We start from the raw sequence: 17,092 nt of genomic DNA on the forward strand, positions 1-17,092 counted from the left end.
GAAAACATTCTTTATAAATTTGGCTTACATTTCTTTCTAAATTTGGAATGTACATAGAGAAAGCTTTTAAATTCAGCTTGTTTATGTTCTTCATTAGTGTTTTTTTACTTTCAACTCTTTAAAAATTTTAAACTTTCTGTGAGGATTTGCTTCCTCATTTGCCACTTTATCTTTCTACTCTTCAGTGTTTAGTTGAGGAGCACTGATTTCAGGAGAAACATTTATTGAAAGCAATTGAAATTAGCTATATTAAGAGTCTAGGTGGAACTTAAGTTTACCTTGTTCACATTTTATGGGCCACGTCAAAAGAAAGCAGTTTGTAAGTGCAGTCCACACAATTTTCTGGGCATTGTGGGCTCTTTTTAAATTATCTCTTTATATTTTTAATGTTGGGGCACGAATTTTTTAGTACATTTTAGAAACATGGCTAGTTAGTCACCACTGATACTAGTATCATCTTTATAATGTATATATTTTCACATTATTTTCAGCCTTAAAATTATTATTATTATTATTTTCACAAGATTACGTGACCATGCAGCTAGCTACTAGCACAACCCTGTGTGAGCAGCTAATCAATGTTTTCGTTCTAGGACTCTGTTCACAAGACTTTTTTTTTCTCTGAGACAGGTAGTCTGTTATGCTACTGGATTGACATTCTCCACAACCTTTGGAAATTCACATGGATAAAATGGTATTGATTGCGGACCATGAATGAATGTTTCTCCTGTGACAAAAAAACATTTAGTATTAGATACTGCCCACATTTTTAATACATTAAAACCAAGGATTGATACATTAGAGATTTTTTTTTCTCTCCTATTATCTTTTTTGGGAAATGTTTGAGGAGGATTTAAGTATTTTCAGCAGTTTTAATTTTTGCCATATTTAAATATGTTTATAGTCTAGACTCCTTTCTCAGCTCACCATTGCTGTACATTTGCTTCCTTCTCTTCCTTTCAGTCTGTCTAGAGACTGTTTCCAGGCAAAGATACTTTGTTTTCTAGTACTCTGCCCCCATGTGGGGGGCAGTGGGGAAGAAAATAAACTAGAACAGACTACCTTTTTCTAGATGCCCACTAAACAATGCGTTGGCCAAGTACTCTCGAGATCTCGGTGGCATCTTCTTGAGATCTCGGTGGCATCTTCCATGAGTCTAGGTGGCAGGGCATGGGTTTAGGACGAGTGTAGGCTTCCACTTAACCGGGGCCAGTAAGACCCTATTCTATGTATGTTGCCTGCTGACTCCTCTGTCACACAGATCTAGAGATGAGAATTTTCCCTAAATCCCAGCTTTGTCTAGTTAAAGGAGCTTTATCCCAGGAGAATGCATAATTTGGGTGTCATTCTACTTGCCAAACTGGTATTTATTTAATATTTAAAAATTCAATATACCACTGAGAACTTTTATGGTTTCACTACCTATTTTATTACACATGACCATTGATTTATTGTTTAGTGTAGCATTATAAATGCAAATTTGAGTTGATTTAGATTTTGGTACTCTATGTCCGTCCATAGATGTTTTCTAAGTTTATTTCGTTTTGCAGTTTGAAGTGCTATATTCCAAAGATGTTGAAGCCCTGAGAAAACAAACTGTATGCATGTGCATGTTTTAAATTTTTTAAAAAAGATTTTGTTTTTAACTAATATGTACACCCAACGTGGGGCCTGAACTCATGACCCTGAGATCAAGCGTTGCATGCTCCCCTGATTGAGCCAGCTAGGGGCCCCTTTAATTTTTACTTAGGAGTCAGTTTGAGTCCCAAGAAATGTGTGTAACACCTGAAGTATCCTTTACTAAGTCATCTTGTTAGGTATATATAACATGTTTTTTTTTAAAACAATCATGTTTCGAATATAAAAACAAAATATGATTCCAACCAATATAATGTTAATTGAAAATAATTTTCATATATTTTCTTATTTAGTTTATTTATTTTGAGAGAGAGTACAAGAGAAGGGCAGAGAGAGAGGGAGAGAGAGAATCCCAAGCAGGCTCCGCACTGTTAGCATGGAGCCTGATGGTGGGCTTGAGCTCCTGAACTGAGATCATGACCTGGGCCAGAATCAAGAGTCAGACGCTCAACTGACTGACTAACCCAGGTGCCCCTAATTTTCATTTATTTCAACTGTTAACTGCAAATGATGTGATAAACTGACCTAGCTTCTTTTCTTCTTCTTCTTCTTCTTTTTTTAACCTACCTCTTTCATTGATTATTAGGCAAAAATGTAGTAAGTAAATAAAGTGCCCCTATTTTAGTAATACAGAGTAAGTTAATATGTTTTATGGATGTCCTTGGTGTTAAACCAGGTACAGAAGATTAGAGACAGAGGGAAAGAGAGAAAGTTTCACAGTTTCTGATATAATAATTTTTCATTTTTATCATGCTTACGAACTTCTGTCAACTGGAGATTTGTGTAAATTGTCTTTTTTTTCTTTTTACCAGGGTGAAATCCACATAATATAAAGTTAGCCATTTTAAAGTGTACATTTCTTTTTTCTTTTAATTTATTTTGAAAGAGAGATAAAATGTGAGTGGGGGAGGAGCAGAGAGAGAGGGAGGGAGAATCCCAAGCAGGCTCCACACTGTCAGTGCAGAGCCTGACATGGGGATTGATCTTACAAACCATGAGATTGTGACCTGAGCTGAAATCAAGAGTCGGACACTTAATCTACTGAGCCACCCAGGCATTCCTAAAGTGTACATTTCATCGGCATTTATTATATTCACAATATTGTGCAGCTACCAGCTGTATTGAGTTTCAAAACATTCTTATAACCCCAGAAGAAATCTATTAAGCAGTTAACCTATTAAGGCTATTAAGTTGCACCCCATTCTTGCCTACCTATAGCTGCTGTCAGTCACCTATCTGCTTTCTGTCTCTGTGGATTTACCTATTTAGGGCATTTCATATAAATGGAATCATACAATTTGTGACCTTTTGTGTCTGGCTTCTTTTACTTAGTATAATGTTTTCAAGGTTTATCCAAATTGTAGTATATATTGGTACTTCATTCCTTTTTTACGATTGAATAATATTTTTTTGTATGCACATACCACATTTTGTTAATCCAGTTATCGGTTGGTAGGCATTTGAATTGTTTTCATCTTTTGGTGTTTGTCACTAGTGCTGTTATGGAGATTTGTGTACAAATATTTGTTGGAATATCTGTTTTTATTTCTTTTGGATGTTGTTGGAATTGCTGGATCATATGCTAATTCTATAGGAATTACTTAGGAACTGCCAAACTATTTTCCACACTGGCTGTACCATGTAATAGTCCCACCAGCAACATATGAACATTCTAATTTCTCTACATCCTGTCAATCACTTGTTATTTTCTTTAGAAAAAATTTTTTTAATGTTTATTTTTGAGAGGGAGAGAGAGAGAGAGAGAGAGCGAGCGAGCGAGCGTGAGCATGAGCACACAAACAGGGGAGGGGCAGAGAGAGAGGGAGACACAAGATCTGAGGCAGGCTCCATGCTCCAAACTGTCGGCACAGAGTTGGATGTGGGGCTCTAACTCATGAATTACGAGATCATGACCTGAGCCAAGGTCGGAGGCTTAACCGACTGAACCACCCAGGTGCCCCTTTTTCTTTTTTTAAAGTAAGCTCTGTGCCCAACATGAGGCTTAATTTATGATCCTGAGATTAAGGGTTGCATATTCTATTGACTAAACCAGGCCCCAGGTGCCTTTTCCTTCTCCTTTTCCTTTTTGTTTTCCTTTTCCTTTCCTTTCCTTCTTTCATAGCCATTGTAACTAGCGTGAAATGGTATGCCAGTGTAGATTGATTAGCATTTCATAATCACTAATGATACTGAACATCTTTTCATGTGTGTATTGGCCATGTGTATACCTTATTTGGAGGAATGTTTATTCTGGTCTTTTGCACTTTTTTAAACTGGGTTGCTTGTCCTTTTGTTGTTGAGTTGTAAGAGTTCTGTATATATTCTAGGTATTAATTCTCTATCAGATATATGAGTTGCAAGTATTTTCTCCTTTACGGTTGTCTTTTCAACTTCTTGACAATATCGTTTCATGTGTAGAACTTCTTTATTTTGATGAAGTCCACTTTTACCTATTTTTTTCTTTTGTTTGCTCATACTTTTTAAAGTCATTTTGTTTATTTTTATCTCATTTCATTTCATTTGAGAGAGAGAGGAAGAATGCATGCATGTGTCGGGGAGAGGGATTGAGGGAGAGGGAGAATCTTAAACAAGCTCCACATTCAGCATGGACCCTGTGCAGGGCTCGATCCCACAACTCTGGGATTGTGACTTGAGCCAAAATCAAGAGTTGGACACTTAACCAACTCAGCCACCCAGTCGCCCCTGTTTGCTTGTACTTTTGATAGTATGTCTAATAAGAAGCATTTAGCTGGGGCGCCTGGGTGGCTCAGTCAATCAAGTGTCCAACTTCGGCTCAGGTCATGAACTCACGGTTCATCGGTTTGAGCCCCATGTTGGGTGGGCTCTGTGCTGATAGCTCAGAGCCAGGAGCCTGCTTTGGATTCTGTGTTTCCCTCTATCTCTGGCTCATGATGTGTCTCTCTCTGTCTCTCAAAAATAAAAATAAACGTTAAAAAAAAACCACCCAAATTGTTAGCAAATGCAAGGTCGTGATGATTTGCCCCTGTTTTTATTCTGAGAGTGTTACAGTTTTAGCTGTTACATTTAGGTTATTGGTTCATTTTGAGATAAATTTTGTATATAGGGTGAGGGTAGGGTTCCAGCTTTATTCTTTTTTTTTCTCTTTTCTAAAAATTAATTTATTCTTTTACATTCAAGTGTAATAACATGCAGCGCTATATTTAATTTCAGGTGTGCAATATAATGATTGCACAGTTCTGTACATTACCCACTGATCATCACAGTAAGTGTGCTCTTGATCCCCTTTACCTCTTTCACCCATATCCCCTCTGGTAACTGCCAGTTTGTTCTCTATATTTAAAAGGGATTTTTGTTGTTGTTGTTGTTTGTTTGTTTGTTTTTTCTTTTTTTGGTGTGTGTGTATCTCTTGTTCATTTGTTTTGTTTCTTAAATTCCACTTATGAGTGAAATCATATGGTATTGTCTTTCCATGACTGACTTATTTCACTTAGCATTATACCCTCTAGATCCATCCATGTGTTAGCAAAAGGCAAGATTTCATTCTTTTTTACTGATGGGTAATATTCTATTGTATGTATGCCACATCTTTTTTATACTTTATTTTTTTATTTTTTAAATTTTATTTTTAAAAATTTACATCCAAATTAGTTAGCAGATAGTGAAACAATGAATTCAGGAGTGGATTCCTTAGTGCCCCGTACCCATTTAGCCCATCCCCCTTCCCACAACCCCTCCCGTAACCTTCAGTTTGTTCTCCATATTTATGAGTCTCTTCTGTTTTGTCCCCCTCCCTGTTTTTATATTATTTTTGTTTCCCTTCCCTTATGTTCATCTGTTTTGTCTCTTACAAAGTCCTCGTAGGAGTGAAGTCATGTGATTTTTGTGTTTCTCTGACTGACTAATTTCACTTAGCATAATACCCTCCAGTTCCATCCAGGTAGTTGCAAATGGCAAGATTTCCTTCTTTTTGATTGCCGAGTAATACTCCATTGTGTGTATATACCACATCTTCTTTATCCATTCATCCATCGATGGACATTGGGCTCTTTCCATACTTTGGCTGTTGTTGATAGTGCTGCTATAAACATTGGGGTGCATGTGTCCCTTCGAAACAGCACACCTGTATCCCTTGGGTAAATGCCTAGTAGTGCAATTGCTGGGTTGTAGGGTAGTTCTGTTTTTAGTTTTTTTGAGGAACCTCCATACTGTTTTCCAGAGTGGCTGCACCAGCTTGCATTCCCATATTCTTTTGCATGTGGATGTCCAGTTGTCTCAGCACCGTTTGTTGAAGAGTTTCTTCTTTTGCCATTGAATTAGCTATACATGTTTGGGTTTATTGCTGGATTTTCTTTTCTATTCTATAGATGTTTGGACATATTTCTGGACTTTGAGTTCTATTCCATTGGTCTGTCCTTATGCCACTACCACACTATTTTGATCACTTTAGTTTTGTAGTAAGGTTTGAAATTGGGACTTGTGAGTCTTCTACCTTTGTTCTTTTCAAGATTATTTTGGCTATTCAGGGCCCTTGGAAATTCCAAATGAATTTGAGGATCAGCTTTTCCATTTCTGCAAAAAAGAGAGTTGAGATTTTAATAGAGATTTCATTGGATCCTTTGATCACTTTGGGGAGTATTGCCGTTTTAACAGTATTAAGTCTTTCAACTCATAAACACAGGATTTTTTTTTTTCATTTATTAGATCTTTATTTCAGTAATATTTATACTTTTTTGTGTATATGTCTTTCATACGCTTGGTTAAATTTATAGCTAAGTATTCTTTTTGATTCTATCATACATAGACTTGTTTTCTTAGTTTCTTTTTTGGGTTGGTCCTCACTAATGCATAGAAATACAGTTGAGTTTTGTTTGATCTTCTTACAACACTGCTAAATTCCTTTATTAGCTTTAATAGTTTTAATGTGGGTTCTTTAGAATGTTTTTTTTCTTTAGAACTTTTTAATGTAAGTCATCTGTGAATAGAGAGAGTTTGTATCTTCCTTTCCAATTTGGATGCCTTTTATTTCTTTTTCGTGCCTAATTACTTTGGGTAGAACTTCCACTACAATATTGGATAGAAGTGGCAAAAGTGGGCATTCCTGTCTTATTCTTAATTTTAGGGGGAAAGCTTTCACTTTTTGCTGTTGAGTATGATATTAGCTGTGGGTTTTCTCACAAATGTCCCTTTCTTAGTTTAAGGAAGTTTCCTTTTATTCCAAGTCTGTATTTTTCACAAAAGGGTGTTGGATTTCGTGAAATGCTTTCTCTGTGTCAATTGAAATGATCATGTGCTGTGTTTCCTTTCGTTTAATAATGTGGTCTAATGCATTGTTTAGTTACATATATTGAACTGCCCTTGCCCTCCTGAGATAAATTCTACTGGTTGAGTATAATCCTTTTACTGTGTTGCTGGATTTCATTTGCTGGTATCTCACTGAGGGTTTCTCCATCTGTATTCATAAAGAATATTGGTTTGTAGTTTTCTTGTGATGTCTTTGTCTGGCTTTGTTATCAGGGTGGCGCAGTAGAGTGAGTTAGGAACTGGTCCCTGCTCTTCTGTTTTTTGGAGGACTTTGAGAAGGATTGCATTAATTCTGTTCTATATGTTTGGTAGGATTCAGCAGTAAAGCCTTCTGGTCCTGGACTTTTCTTTGTTGGGAGGTTGCTGACTCAGTCTCTTTACTTGTTATACATATGTTGAAATTTTCTATTCTTCAGTCAATTTGGATAGTTTGTGTGTTTCTAGGAATTTATCTATTTCATCTAGGTTGTCTCATTTGTTGGTGTGCAGTTGTTCATAGTGTTCCCTTATAACCTTTTTTATTTCTGTAAGGTCATTAGTGTTGTCTTCTTTAAATTAGTTTTTAAATAAAGCTTTCATTTTTGTCTTGTTAGATTATTTCGTGATTTGGTATGTTTCTCTAACGCAGTTCAGTTTTTCACACACATTAAAAGATGGAGGAATAGGAAACAGAAGACAAATATCACCTCCAAAAGTAGCTGTGTACTGGCATTACTGTACATCAGTTCAAGGAGAGTTAGAGTTAGGTTCATTATACTCCCAGACCACATCCCAGGTATACCAGTTAGAGAAACATTTGAGTGAAAGATTATTAACAAAAAAATGTACCACACACCTAATCCTAATTTTGTATGGTGCTATTACTAGTTTGTATTTTTCTGAATCTGGTGGTAAGACTTTTTTGATTCAATTTTATATTATTGAATCTTCCTCATGCTTGGTTTTAGTGGCATTTCCAAACAGAAAGTTTATTCTTTTAAACATTTTTCTGCATAAATATGCCTGTCTTATGTTTATACCCAAGAAAGAAGGGTCTACAATCTTTATAATTTAACTGAATATCTCATAATTTGCAGGCTGTTATTAGCATCCATGTGAATGTATCAATGTGTAAGTTAATCTGAAATGTAAAAAAGGCAAAATTTTTAGGTGGGGTTTGGAGAGAGGTAAACTTTTCCTGGCTAGTTAGTGGGTGACTATGAAATAACTTTCAACCTGAAACATTGCTTCAGATTGGACAAGGTATTAATGGTGGCAATAAAAGGTGTTTTGCTCATGTAGATACAGTATTTTTTTACTCGATCTCTATGGAATTATAGTGCATCCTGAGTGTGAATGAGAACTATGTATGCTGTTTCGTCAAGAAAGATGTCAACAGGGGCGCTTGGGTGGCTCAGTCGGTTCAGCGTCCAACTTCAGCTCAGGTCATGATCTCAGGGTCCGTGAGTTCTAGCCCCGTGTCGGGCTCTGTGCTGACAGCTCAGAGCCTGGAGCCTGCTTCAGATTCTAGGTCTCCTCTCTCTGCCCCTCCCCCGCTCATGCTCTGTCTCTCGGTGTCTCAAAAATAAAATAAAAGAAAAGAAAGATGTCAACAGACAGTTACCTTAAGACTCATTAGGAAGCCAGGATGTGACAGTGCCTAACATTGAATGGGTATTTAATAAAATGTTTGATTAAGTGGATGAATCAACGAAACAAACGAAACTATAAAACTGCTTGAGTAGTTGTCTGAAATAGGACAGAGGCTGAGATCAATTAAACCAACATTAGCTCTTTTAAACTAGCCACATTTTGAAGTGTAGGGAGTAAAAGTGTTGTGAGCGCCCAGGAACAGAATTGTTCCTCTGTTTGGAGAGATGGCTATTGAAAATTATGAAAAAGAAAAGCTTGTGTTATTCTTATTACAGAAGTAGTTCAGATACCTTAAAGAAAATTTAGAAAATATAAGTAAATGTAAAATTGAAATAAATCATCTCTTATCCTAAAATAACTTCATTTCACATATATATATATATGGCTTTGTAACCTGATATATTCACTTAACTGGAAGTTCAACATATGTAACTTTCTGTTAAAATATTGGAGATTAGGAATCCTGCCAGAAAGTTTCCTGTGTGATTAATACAGTCTTAAATGACTAACTGGATGTAGTAACTAGCCTTTTCTTTATAATAATATTGAATTGTTTATAACACTTGCCTAAAATAAACATTATTATTCTTATTTTTTAAAACGTATTTATTTTAAGAGAGAGAGAAAGGGGCAAAGAGAGAGAGAGAGAGAGAGAGAGAATCCCAAGTAGTTTCTCTACTGCTGATGCAGAACCTGACACAGGGCTTGAATTGATGAACCATGAAGATCATGACCTGAGCCAGAATCAAGTGTCAGAGGCTTAATTGTCTGAGCCACCCAAGTGACCCTAAAATAAACATTATTAATGAATATTAATAAAAATATAGTATGTACATATGATCAAATCAAAATGTTTGGTATTTTAAATTTTTTAGTAGTTTAATCAACTACATATCTCCACCCTTTTAAAGTTTTGTTTTATAGGGGTGCCTGGGTGGCTCAGTTGGTTAAGTGTCTGACTCTTGATTTCAGTTCAGGTCATGATCTCAAGGTTTATGAGTTTGAGCCCCACATCGGGCTCCATGCTGACAGCTCAGAGCCTGGAGCCTGCTTCGGATTCTGTGTCTCCCTAGCTGTCTGCCCCTCCCCTGTTCATGCTCTGTCTCTCTCTCAAAAATAAATAAACGTTAAAAATTTTTTAAAAATTTTCTTTCATAAATAATACGCTGTAACCTGAAACAGTACTGTAGTGTTTTCTAGCTTTTGAGAATAGGTTAAAAACGAAGAATGGAAATGTCCTCGTTAGAGAGAAGATGTATTTATATCTAAAATTCTATCTATAATGGACAACATTGACAATAAAATTAAGATAAAAACAAAAAACACAAATAGATGTTGATTGTGAAATAAAACAGTTTATATGTCAGGAATTTGGGGGAGAGTATAGAGTTGAAATTCAGGGATATGAAGTGTGGAAGGTAGTTTTGTTATCAAGGAGATAAAAAGTAAGAGAAGGAGGCCTCCTTTGTAATTAATCTGAGGCACTTCTTCGAAGATTTATCACTATACAATTTGGTCACTGACAGAACACTCTGCAGTTGAGTCACTGGCAGAACAAATAGCTAGGTTTGCTACCAGGAGAAGGAAATCTGCTAATACTATTAGGAGTTGTAGGCAGTGCAAAATTCAGAGACTTCCAGGTTAGAAGATGGACATGAAAGCTCCTGAGCAGAGTTGTTAATCCCAAGGTAGAAGCTCTTTGTAGTCGGCCCCACTTAGGTGTAGGCAGCCCTGGGTCCCTTGGTGTTAACTGAAGCCAGAAGGATCCCAGGTCTGCGGATGCATCCTGTTGCCAAGAGAGGCAGAACCAGATACTAGGATCACTTTGCAAGATGAGATATTTGGAATTATTTAAATGATGTGAGATGGTTTCATGGGCTGGGGGAAGCTATTTAAGGTTTATAGGAAGAAAATAAAATAATCTTTAGTGAAGTGCTGTTATGTGGCTTGATACTTTCATATATATTCTGATTCAGTCTTTTTGGGTTAGGCTTTGGGGGAGTCTGATTTTTTATTAAGCACACCAGCTGATTTCTTGAATGTGGTTCTTGAACCACAGATTGAGTTACACAGGCAGGACTCCTGACTCTTGGTTGGGACTTGTAAATTTTGATTCCTGTTGTCTGAGCTTCCTGGTCATTCCCTCATTCTTCTGAGGCCTCAGATGGCTCTCCAAGATAATATATGAGAACAGAGGTCAGAACAGTAATGTCATTGTAACTATTTTCAGAACTCTTCAATTACATAAATGTCACCTCAAAATTTAAAAATTTTCCACTGGACACTAATATTAAAAATTTATAAAATTTTATTAAAATATTATATTTCTATTAAAAATAGTTACTATTAATTGATGACCAACTGATTGAGACCTATTAACTTCTTTTACATAGCAATTTTCATTTAATGAAGTTACATCAGTAACTACAAAACAATTTAGTATTCATTATTGTTTCCATGTCCCTTTATAGAATGAAGTCCTCTATTATTCTATATTTATACAAAGCTTTTTTTCCATCATAAAAATGCTTCATTATATAGAAAACTTTAGACTATATAGAGGTGACCAAAGTAAGTATCTAAAATTTGACATCCCAAAATAACCATTGACAGAAATGATTTTATACCATTGTACAAATGTTGCAGCATCTATTAGGTTGTTTTTGCCTAAATATGTTATTCTTTCCTAAGGTATTTAACTTAAAAAAATTGAGAAAAGAAATTTTTTTTTTACTTAAAGTTTATTCGTTTATTTTGAGAGAGTGAGCACATGTACACACAAGTGGGGGAGGGGTAGAGAGAGAAGCGAGGAGAGAGAGAGAATCCCAAGTAGGCTCTACACTGCCAGCGTGGAGCTCAACATGGGGCTCAACGTGGGGCTCGAACCCACAAACTATGAGATCATGACCTGAGCCAAAGTCAGATGCTTAACTGACTGAGCCACCCAGGCACCCTGAGGAAAGAAATTTTTAATAAATTTTAACTAAAATATGTGTGACATCCTTGAAATCTGTAAAGAACTGGCATCAAGTGATTTAGCTTTCTCTGGGATGTGAATATCAGGGCTAGTTTTAATAGCAAACACTCATTAAACAATTTCTTTTTATAGTTTTATACCTTTATTTGACAATCAGCAGTTAGTTCTCATCCACATTAACAGTCTGTAGATTTTTGAAAGTGGTGACAGGTACATAGGTAACCAGTGTATAGAGCCTGTTTGGTGTATCTTCATCCTCGTTATGTTTTCTGGACAACTGCGCACGGATATGGTATGGAATATTCCTTATTCCTTTGGCCCAAACAGCTTTGTTGAGCCTGGTGTCAATGCGCACATCTGGGGTTCCCATCTCCTTCATAGCAAATTTCCGGATCTCTTTGAGTGCCTGAGGAGCATGCTTCTTGAAACCCACTCCATGGATGCGCTTGTGAATGTTGATGGTGTATTCTCTGGTCGCTACTCGTTGATGGAGAATGACACTTCTTCTCTCCACCCTTCTTTGCGGGAGCCATTCTGCTGGGCCTGGGTTGGAAAGGAAGCTCATTAAACTATTTCTCTTTCTTTTTTTTTTTTTTTTATTTTTAATGTTTATTTCTGAGACAGAGGGAGACAGAGCATGAGCGGGGGAGGGCAGAGAGAGAGGGAGACACAGAATCCGAAGCAGGCTCCAGGCTCTGAGTTGTCAGCACAGAGCCCGACGCGGGGCTCGAACTCACAAACTGTGAGATCATGACTTGAGCTGAAGTCAGTCGCTCAACTGACTGAGCCACCCAGGCACCCCTCATTAAACTATTTCTTAATGGCAAAAGTAATAAGTACCACCTGTTAGCCAAAAGAAGTGTGTCTATTTGGAACTCTAAAAATCACCAAATAACTGGTAGTAGTAACTAACACTAGCTGGTGAGTGGTAAGTTTGTAAAATTCTTTTCATCTTAAAATAAGTCACCATTTAAGCATGGGGAATATGTAGAGTGTCTTCTGTATAAAACTGGGATACACTGTATACAGTATATTCTGGGGATAAAGTGATGGTTACTGGGGATAAAGGGATGGTTTTAGGAAGGAGGAGCAAATTGCATGTAGACTTATGAGGATTTAAAAAATTTTTCTCACTTTCAAAATGAGATTAGGCCAGTTGAGTTTGTGTTTGTTTAATACTTTAGGATACAGTTGGCTTTTTAAGGAAATACATGTTTTTGTATGTGTTATTCCACTTAATGCTAAGCCACCTGTGTAAGGTGCTTAGTGTTTTATACTTATTTTTATAGATGAAAAAACTGAAACTCAAAGTTTTTTATCCAGGTCACAAACTCAGATATTTTTGGCTTTGTTTCCATTTCTTTTGCTCACGTTTACCATTCTCTGATTTCCAAAGTTCTTCTTTTTTAAAAAATATTTATTTATTTTTGAGAGGCAGAGACACAGAGCTTGAGCAGGGGAGGGGCAGAGAGAGAGGGAGACACAGAATCCAAAGCAGGCTCCAGGCTCCGAGCTGTCAGCACAGAGCCTGATGCTGGGCCTGAACTCTTGAACTGTGAGATCGTGACCTGAGCTGAGGTCAGATGCTTAACTGACTGAGCCACCCAGGCACCCCTCCAAAGTTCTTTTTAACTCAAATTCTGTGGTTTTACATAACTGGGGAGGATAGTGTAATGGATTCCCATTTACCTGTCCCAGGACTACAAAATTATTAGTCCATTGCCAGTTTGTTTCACCTGTATCCCCTTGTGTCTGCCCTCCCATATTATTTTTACCTCCATATTATTATGATTTTAAAGTTTATTTATTTTAAGAGAAAGGGGGGAGGGGCTAAGAGGGAGAGAGAATCGCAAGCAGGCTCTGTGCTGTCAGTGTGGAGCCTGATGTGGGCTCAACCCCACAAACTAATGACATCATGACCTGAGCCAAAATCAAGAGTTGGACACTTGACTGACTGAGCCACCCAGGCGCTTCTACCCCCATATTATTTTGACACAGATCCTAGAATATCATTTTATCTGTAAACATTTCAGTATATAGCTCTAAAAGAAACTAATTCTTAAAAGTTTAAAACATAACTGTACTAATATCATTACTGTAAAAAAGTCGTTATTTCATATCCAATTAATGCTTACATTTTCCTGATTATTAGAATTTCTTTTTTTTTTTTTTTTTTACATTTTTTTTCGAGAGACAGAGCACAAGGGGGGGGGGCGGGGGGCAGAGACAGAGAAGGAGACACAGAATCCGAAGCAGGCTCTAGGCTCTAAGCAGGCTGTCAGCACAGAGCCCAACGCAGGGGCTCAAACCCACGAATTATGAGATCATGACCTGAGTGAACCTCAGGTCATGAACCTAAATAAGAAATAAGTTGGACACTTAACTGACTGAGCCACCCAGGCGCCCAGTCACAATTTTTTTTTTAAACTGTTTTTTTTTTCAACATTTTTTATTTATTTTTGGGACAGAGAGCGACAGAGCATGAACGGGGGAGGGGCAGAGAGAGAGGGAGACACAGAATCGGAAACAGGCTCCAGGCTCCGAGCCATCAGCCCAGAGCCTGACGCGGGGCTCGAACTCACGGACCGCGAGATCGTGACCTGGCTGAAGTCGGACGCTTAACCGACTGCGCCACCCAGGCGCCCCTTAAACTGTTTTTAAGTTGTGATTCAAATAAGGCTTATATGTTGCAAGTGGTTAATATGTCTCATAAGTATTTAAAAAATATATTATTATTATTAAAAAAATATTTCTTTAGAGCAGTTTTAGGATCACAGCAAAATTGAATAGAAGAGGTAGAGATTTACCATATTTGATGTCTGTTTGTTCAGCCACCATTTGTTGAAAAGACTCTTCTTAATTTTATTGACTCCTTTCTTTTGTCGAAGATCAGATGACTATATTTCCGGGTGTCTATTTTTGGGCTCTCTATTCTGATCCATTGCTGTATTTGTTTTTTAGCCAATATCATTCTGTCTTGACTACTGTAGCTTTATCGTAAGTCTTAATGTTGGGTAGCAGCAGTTGTCCTCCAACTTTGTTCTCCTTCAATATTATGTTGGCTTTTCTTGGTCTTTTGCCTCTGCATGAAATAAATATTCAGAATGAGTTTGTTGATACCCACAAAATAACTTGCTGGGCTTTTGATTGGGATGCATTGAATCTGTAGATTAAATTGGGAAGAACTGACATTTTGTTAATGTTGAGTCTTCCTATCCATGAACATGGAATATGTTTCCATTCATTTATTTAGTTCTATGGTTTCGTTTATCAGAATTTGTAGTTTATTTCATGTAGGTTTTATACAGTTTTGTTAGTTTCATACCCAAGTATTTCATCTTTTTTTTTTTTTTTTGGTATTAATATAAATGTTACTGTGTTTTCATTTCAAATTCCACTTGTTCATTGCTGGTATATAGAAAAGCAGTTGACTTTTGTATTTTAACCTGTGTTCTGCAACCTTGCTATACTTGCTCATTTATTTCAGGAGTTGTTACTGATTCTTGTGGATTTTTTTACATAGATGATCATGTCATTTGCTTAGATGGACAGTTTTTATTCTTTTTTTTTCCCCGATCTGTATACCTTTTCTTTTCTTGTCTTTTCCAGTTTAATGTCAAAGAGCTGGGGTACCTGGGTGGCTCAGTCGGTTGAGCGTTGAACTTTGGCTTAGGTCATGATCTTATAGTTCATGACTTCGAGTCCCATGTTAGATTCTGTGCTGATAGTGTGGAGTCTGCTTCCAATTTTCTGTCTCCTTCCCTCTCTGCCCCTCCCATGCTTGGACTCTCTCTCTCAAAAATAAATAAATGTTAAAAAAAAAAAAAAAAGAAAGAAAAGCTGTGATGAAGAGACTTTTTGCCTCCTTCCTGATGTTATGTCTTTTCAAATCTACACATTCCCTTTCCATCTCACTCTGTTTTTTCTTTTTTTTTTTCCTTGCAATTTTGTTTTGTTGTTGAAGAGACTGGGTCTTTTCTTTTTTAGAGATTCTTGCAGGCTGGATCTTTGTAACTCCATCTCTGGGATGGTGTTCAACATGTTCTTCTGTCACATTTATTTTATAAAAATTGTTAATTAGATCTAGAGCAGCATTGTCTAGTATAAATTAAAAGAAAGCCATAAATTTGAGCCACATATTGGTAATTTGAATTCTTTCTGGTATCCACTTTAAAAACATAAAACAAGAGAAATTGGCTATTTATTTATTTATTTATTTATTTTAATGTTTTTATTTATGTTTGAGACAGAGAGAGACAGTGTGAGCGGGGAGGGGCAGAGAGAGAGGGAGACAACAGAATCCAAAGTAGGTGCCAGGCTTTCAGCTGTCAGCACAGAGCCCAATGCGGGGCTCGAACTCACAGATTATGAGATCATGACCCGAGCTGAAGTCAGACGCTTAACTGAGCCAGCCAGGCGCCCCGAGAAATTGGTTTTAATATATTTTATCCCACTTACTATATCCAAAATATTATTTCAACATGAAGCCAGCATAACTATTGACGTATTTTACATTTTTTGTACTAAATCTTAGAAATCTGGTGTATATTTTACACTTATATCATATCTCAATTAGAATTAGCTACAATTGCAAGTGCCTAGTAGCCACATGGAGCTAGTGACTCCTGTAGTGAACAACACAGATTTAGGGACTAGATCAGACTTAGGGTTTTTGTTTTTGTTTTTGTCAGACAGGAGGGAATTGCCTGATTGTCTCTCTTTGGTGATACCGGTAGCCATTCGTGATCACTGTTTAGATCTAATAATTTATTAGGACTTGTGAAGTGGTGACAGTTTTTAATCATTCTACCCTCATTTATTATCCATAATATTTCTCTAAGAGGATATTTCCTGTCCTCAATTAATCTAGTTACTTGAAGGAACAGTTCATTTAGAAAAAGTGGGATAAGTAATGCTTGATCCTTTTCCTTTATTTACCAGTTATCAAAATAATGAATTGGTTCCTTAGCATTAGGATAAAAGATACCTTTGGATACAGGTGACCAGCAAAAAAAAATTTTTCAAGTGTCATTGTGAACTCATAGACTTAAAAGATACTCAATTTGTCCCATCTTTAGTCAGTTGGAGTCTCTTTAAGCTAACTCTTGAGTTCTCTAGACATGGCCCTAATAGTCTTTGATAACTTTCCTGCATTGTGGTGTATTAGTCTGTATTATCTAGAAAAACATAACCAAAAGGATATATGCATATATATAGAAAGAGATTTATTATAATAAATTCGCTTATGAATTTTAGAGGCTCACAAGTTTCAAGATCTGTGCTTAGCATCTGGAGGCCCAGGAGAGCTAGTGGTGTATGTAGTTCTGGTCCAGCTCAAGACTCAGGAAGAGCCAGTGTTGTTTTTTGGTTTTAGTCTGAAGGAAGGAAGAAAACCAGTGTACCAGCCTGAAGTCTGTCAGGCAGGACGAATTCCATCTTACTTGTGAGGGTGTCAGCTTTTTTGTTCATTCTGGCCTTCAAATGATTGGATAGGGCTCCCCACATCAGGGAGGGCAATTTGCTTTACTTAGTCTACAATTTCAAATGTTAATCTCATTCAGA

General features: G+C 36.9%; 1 protein-coding gene and 1 pseudogene across 4 annotated transcripts in view; one reads left to right on the top strand and one right to left on the bottom strand.

Annotated features, from left to right (window-relative positions):
• The window catches only part of MEMO1 (mediator of cell motility 1), a 131,202-nt gene that overhangs the window by 25,186 nt on the left and 88,924 nt on the right, over positions 1–17,092 (top strand). The window lies entirely within an intron of this gene.
• LOC125937559 (60S ribosomal protein L31-like) lies at positions 11,656–12,063 on the bottom strand (annotated as a pseudogene).

Source organism: Panthera uncia, assembly GCF_023721935.1.
Source record: "Panthera uncia isolate 11264 chromosome A3 unlocalized genomic scaffold, Puncia_PCG_1.0 HiC_scaffold_12, whole genome shotgun sequence".
Taxonomy (NCBI): Eukaryota; Metazoa; Chordata; class Mammalia; order Carnivora; family Felidae; genus Panthera; species Panthera uncia.